This window comes from Argentina anserina, chromosome 6, assembly GCF_933775445.1.
Source record: "Argentina anserina chromosome 6, drPotAnse1.1, whole genome shotgun sequence".
NCBI classification, from domain to species: domain Eukaryota; kingdom Viridiplantae; phylum Streptophyta; class Magnoliopsida; order Rosales; family Rosaceae; genus Argentina; species Argentina anserina.
This window is the reverse complement of record NC_065877.1, coordinates 2,766,331-2,773,239: the sequence shown is the minus strand read 5'-3', so window position 1 is coordinate 2,773,239 and position 6,909 is coordinate 2,766,331.

Genomic DNA, 6,909 nt, shown 5'->3' with positions numbered 1-6,909 from the left:
CATTTAAAGTGTTATTATGTCGTAATAGATGGAGATGTTAGACCGCCTTACAAAAAAATTTCCAATTTGCCACAACGCATAACCATAGCTAAAGGTCGATTTGCCGTCATAAATGCTCATTGGCGACGGTGTCGCTACGTCAATTGATGTGTTGCACATAGGTCGGTGGCAAAATTCAACTTCTACGATAATTAGCCGTGGCTAACTTATTTGGCGACGGCAAAACATATTTGCGATAGTTTACAACTGAAAATTGTCATCGCAAATATGTGGTTACGCCACCACTGCTGCTAATGCGAGGCAACGGTAAGCTTGCCATCGGTAAGTTCTATTAATAAAGTAAATGAAAAGGTGACAAGCAAATTTTGGAGGTAGATTTTTATTTGAAATAATATAATTATAAATTGGTATAAAACATGTTGAAAAGTAATAAAAATTACATTTACTTTTACTTGAGAATATTTGTCACGATCCCGAAATTTTGAGTATGAAACTCAAAATCGAAGCCATGAAAAACTCTAAAACAATCTTGATAAATCGAAATCATCTTATCGTCACAGCGGATCATTACTGAGTTCATAATATAACTCAGTCGAATTGATTATTACAAACCAAATTTATAATTCAAGCATTATATCAAATGGAAATGTAAAAATCATCTCAATTCTGACCATATAATAAAATAAGGCAACTCCGAAGTCTTCGGAGTTGTCCGTTGATTCTGCTAATCCACACCTTCGAAACTATCCCCTACACCATCGAATAGGTGCACCGGTATTGCAAAACAAAAACCCGGTAAGCTTTGCACCTCGTATGAGTAAAACAATAAGATACATGCATAGTAATACGAGAATAAATATTGAAACATCAAATTATAAATGTACTCATGAGTCAAGGACGGCCCATCTGGTTGTCCAATAATATCTAAAGATATAAGTGCTCATAAGAAATCAGGCAACCCATCTGTTTACCCAATTACATTTATAATACAGGTACTCATGATACCCAGGTACTCATCCGTTATCCCTCATGCAATACACCACCGGGCATTGGGCCACTCATCTGTCACCCAATAATCCCAAGTGCCGGTAACCCATCAGTTACCTCTCATGCCAGTACACCGACAGACAGACTAGAGCTCTAACTGTACCGTAACTGTCGCCCGGCCAAGGCTAGATTTCGACATGCCAACACGTCCGAAGACAGGTTCGAAGACAACAAAAAACGTTTTTAACATAACTCAAGTTAAAACCACGTACAAAACAATCTCACATATTATTGTACAAAACTAAATGACATGCTCAAATAACTAAATATCAATGTTATAAAAGAATTTATTTGCAAACGGACATATGATAGTATATAATATAGCAACCCATATATATGTATCGATTTTACCAATTATACACATACACAACCCACTATATCATATACATATCATAGTTCAATTCTTTTAAATAAGCGTAATTATGAATCTCCGCTAAGGGTAGATTCGTCACTGTGAGATTTTTACTCACCTTATTTTCCTGAGCGTAATTTCCGCAATTCCGAAAGCAAATCCTTACTTGTTTTGTCGATCACCTAGATTGCATAAGATGTGATTAGAAACGTTGCGTAAAACTTCAAACGCCGAAACAGTATTAATGTTTTACCGTTCAGCAATTTTCAGTTTTTACGAAATTATTGTTCACATATATACTATTCACGTATTACTGTATAAGTACATACTATTTACGTATTCCTGTATGAGTACATATTATTTACGTATTCTTGTACAGCCAGGTACTATTCCATCGTAAATACTATCTCAGTAAATATTAAATACCGATTTACTCTTCAGAAATTATTTTTACAATTACTCTACGTAAAATAATTTTACATTCACTGTACGTAAAATAATTTTACATTTACTGTATGTAAATTATTTTTTATATTCACCGTATATAAATCACTTTTTACAAAATTACTATTTGAAAATTTACTGTTCACGCGCAGCCGCACGTGGCGGCGTGTGGGGTTCACGCGCCACCTCCGGCGACCGCGCCGCTCGAACCACCGCGCGTGGCTTGCCCACCGCCACCGAAAACCGCTCATTTCCTTCCCCTCTTCCCCTCCACGGCCCAAGGCCGCCTCTTGCCCCCTTTATGCCCCCTCACGCGCCGCCTAAGGCGGCGGTATCCTTCATTTCTCCTCCTCCTCCGATTCTCCACAATTCTTCCCCAAACTTCACAAAATCACTCATATAATTAAATTCAATGCATTACCATACCGAAACGATGCCCTAGGACAGCCAGAGGTCGCCGGAGGACTCGAGATGCTGGCGGAGTCAAAATTGACAGCGGCGATTGGGCGATGCGATTCGAGCTCCGGTCGCTTTGTTGGTGACACTGGGAACGAGGAGTGGGGGAGGGGGATGAGCGCCGAGGGCCTGCATCGCCGGAAGCGGAGTTCGAACGGCGGCGGAAATCGCAAGAGGCTCGAGTTGTCACGCAGGCTTCACGGCAGCGCACGGAGATGTGTCGAGCTCGAAGGTCACTACGGTGGACCGTGCGAAGCTTTTGAGCGAGGCGGTGAGAACCATGGAGGTCCGGTCGGTGAGATCGCCGACATTGTTTTATGAGGGAGAGAGAGAGAAGAGAGAAAGGGAGGCTGCGGTGAGAGAGAAAGGGGTTTCCGAAAATGGAAACCCCAATTCTCAAAATTTCATTTTTATACCCTCTTCCAAAATCGGAAACTAAATTCCGTTGTTAATAACGTTCATGTACGACGTCCGATTAGAACGCGTGACATGTCCACGAACTCGTATCGACGAGCTCTACAACGTTCGTGAAAGAAGTTTTCGAAAACGAGCGACGGAGTAAAAGTCCATTCTCGCGTCGCGGAAACGTAACATTTTTCCGATTTAAATTTCCGAAGGCGGTTCCGTTTCGATTTAACATAGTCATGAAGCGAAAAATACACGATTTAATAACTTTAACAAGTTTTTTTTTAAACACCGAATCCTTACAAATTGACCCCGAAAAAATCGGGTTATTACAATATTACACAAGAAATATAGATTACATATAGTTTGCAATTAATACATGTTGATCCTAATCTACATACAACTATAATTTCATCCTTTACCATGAGCCTAGTGAATTCCCAAAGCAGCAGCAAGATGAGTCTCATACGTTGTCTTGACTGTCTTTTCTCTTGAAACACATTTGAAAGAAACACGCAATTAGCTAAAAAAAAGATGAATAAGTAAAACTAATGATAGAAAATCCAAGTTGATGCTGTCTCTAAGAAGAAGCTTAAACTTCTTAGCTACTAATTGTACACAGAATATGCAGCAAAACTATGTGAACATGGGGTCTCTACAATATCATTCTACAAAACTCAAGTACCCTTATAGCTATCTACATTTGTAGAGTATCATTTAGAACTATTGAAACAAGACCATAGATAGAGCATATTTGTGTTAGTGGTGTTACCTCATCGATCATGCAACACTGTTATGGAGCCATGCAGGAGATCAATTGATCCTTTCCTTTCCATAGAGAACAAGATATAGACCAATGTTGATGATAACCGCTCCAATAACATTACAAACAATAGTAAAAGACTAGTCAATCAACTGTCATGAATATATAGGCAGGTAATTGATTGAATTAATTAACTAGAGATTAATCATCACATGTGAGCCTATCTCACAAGGTACGATTATTCTGTTAAAACAAACCAACCCGATTCAAGGTGCTCTTTCCCAAGTTCAAATTCGCAAGTTGTTGCAGTCCAATACTACAAGTCAGACTGTGGATCACTCAAATCAAAACAACCCTGATCTCTCACACACACAACAATGCTGAATAGCTAGTTATTGAAAATGTTTACGATATAAAGACCCACACCTATATGGAACACCGTTCTGGTATTGAACGATATAAAGAAAAACAAACCCTTTTCAGCATCGTATAAGAGTACCCTAGAACGATTAAAGGATAGTCATATAACAAACCTTAAGAGCATTCTGAATGATCTGCACACCAATCTTTTGATCAAAGTTTGCAGTCTGTAATTCATCCAACTCTGTAGAGGCATATATAAGTGCTGCACCACCACCTGCACATGGGAAGAGCCTCTTAGTTACCAGCTAAATTAACCCACAAACTTGAACTACTAAAACATAATATTTTCTGGAACACTATTTACCAGGTAAACTCCCTTTCTCACTAAATCACCTAATGTAATGCCAAGGCTACTTCCTGTTCCAAGTGGGTCTTCAGTTTATTAGCAAAGTTTTCGATAATTCTTTCACCCAACTTTCGAGAAATTGGTAGAACGTCCAGGGAAGTCAAGAAAGCAACCAGTCAGTAAATTGAAAAGAGAAGAGGAATAAGATAAAACCAGTAACCAATCAAGCATAAAAGCAGAAACTTACTTCATCATCGTTTTTCACACTAGCTAACAAGGGAGAAAGAAGTTCTAATTGGATCATCACTTTCTTCTATGACAAGGGTCATACTTGGCTCCATCGATGAAAAAACACTCTCTGAGTGATAATCCTATAAAGCACTCAAAGGGACATAAATAACGATTAGCTTACAACACCATATTTACTCAAAACTTGTACTCCAATGAAACAAATAGTGTGAGACGTTTAACTGTATATACAGACTTAATAGCACAGAGAAATGCCTCCCAGCTTTACTTTTTGAAATTCATACCTTATTTCCTTGAGGAAATGCTGGAACATCTCAACGATCAACGCATTTCGGGCTGGGGCTTGTTCCCTTAATGAATATATTCATTACCAACAAAAAAAGTCATTTCGGGCGAAGTTAAGCTCCATGAATTCCACATTTCACCGAAACTGTCCAAATCCAAACTAATTTAAAACTAATAGCTAAATAATTGTAAACATCCAAAAGCTCAAAATCCAAATATACCTCAATCATTTACTATAATTCACCTAAAATCAAAGAGCCGAGTTAGGAATCAATCTAATACAACATAGAAGTAGTGAAGACATGGAAGGGAGGTGAGGATTACCTACCGAAATCAAATCTGGAAATTTTAGTGGCGGAGCAAGATTGTCACCGGAAGTTATACATCGAGGAGGTATAAAAATTGGGTTTCATTGACGTACATTGTGAGTCGGCGTCCTTGCTTCAGTGAATGACGGAACTGCTCATCATCTAGTTTTGATATACTCTCTATGGCCATCAGTGATGCATATCTATAATCATATCCCCAAAATAAACAAAATCATAAGTTCATTTCCCAACTGAATTTCCAACAAGTCAATTAAATGATGAAAGCTTTACAAGACAAATTAAGAAAAGATTAGATATTATCATTTAGTCCTTCGATTACAATAAACTAAATTCTAAACAGTTATTGTTAACACCACCCCTTGAATTAGGTGATCTCCGGCTTAATCTCCTCCTACTCCGGCCGCCGGACCAGTGGCCGGAGACCTAGAGACCCAATAGGCAGGCAAGCCGATCCAGTAGCCTCTCTGCTTGCTCAGGTACCGCCATTAACGCCACCCATGGTGACTTGCCTAAATGATGGACGATATGTACTGGCACACATTCCCACATCAAAGGAAGAACTATGCATATTTCCCAACGCACCTATAAATAGGCTACCTAAACACCTAAAAAGGGGTAATGTATTCCTAAGTCCTTAACTCTTGAACTTATTTCGTACATGGTACTAACTTAAGCTTCGAAATGTCAAAAGCCGGCGCCCCGCTGGGCCTTTGACTTTGACTTGTGTTGTGTGCAGTTCCTACTGAGCTGACACATCGGAATATAAGGCTACGAGAAGCTTGATCCCCTATATTTGACTCCCATAACAGTTACCAATTCAATGATACAATTACATGAAATTAACAATCATATATGAAGTTTGAGGGGATTATATGAAGCTCAAATATTGAGTATGTCAATGTTTAACATTCATGCAGTATCAGAGTCATGTATAAACTTTCAATCTTAATACTGTTACAGTTAAATAGAGCATTACCTCAACAAGAACATGGTAGTACATGAGGCACCACTCAAATAAGGACCCAACACCTTTCGTTGGGATAGTCGGCGTTTTCCACGACGGTTGACGCTTTGTGCACGCGAGCAACCTGGGAAGAACCACCATGAGAAAAACATAAACTAAACCACTCTTCAATTTATTCTTACCTACACAACACTCTAGCGACGAGTACATCTCGACGAATTTGAAATTTTTCAGAAATTCTGGATTTGGAGGTTTTAAGCTTTTAATTTAGACTTTGTTGTGAACTATGAAGTTGTTAGGAATGTCATTTAGGTTGTGGTGGTGAACAGTGACGCCGCATAAACAGTATTTTGAACAGTGTTCATGAACAGTTACAATGAATAGTACTATGTAAACAACAAATATGAACTGTGTTATACTGTTAGTTTACTCATACGAGCTGCAAATCTTACCGGGTTTGTGTTTACAACCCCGGTGCACCTATTCGATGGTGTAGGTGATAGTTCTGCAGGTGTGGATTAACATAATTAGATATCTGTCGCTGAAGATGGTCGAAGATTTCTTTCTGCTGTTTGTGGTGAGGATTGAGTGAATTTTACATTTTTCATTTGTTGTGTATTATGTGGTTTTGTTGTCCATCTAAGGATGAGGTAAGAAGTTATATTCTATAGAGCATTAAAATCTACTTAGTAGGTAACATGATTTGCATCTGTTTAACATGTATATGTCACGACCCCGAATTTCGAAAGATAAAAATTCGAATTCGAAGCCATGAAAACTCTAAAACAATCTGAAATATATTGAAATCATCTTATCATAACAGTGTATCGAAACTGAGTCCACATCATGACTCAGTCGACTTGAATTACTCTACATATTCAAATCCAAACCAAATTGTGAAACCCA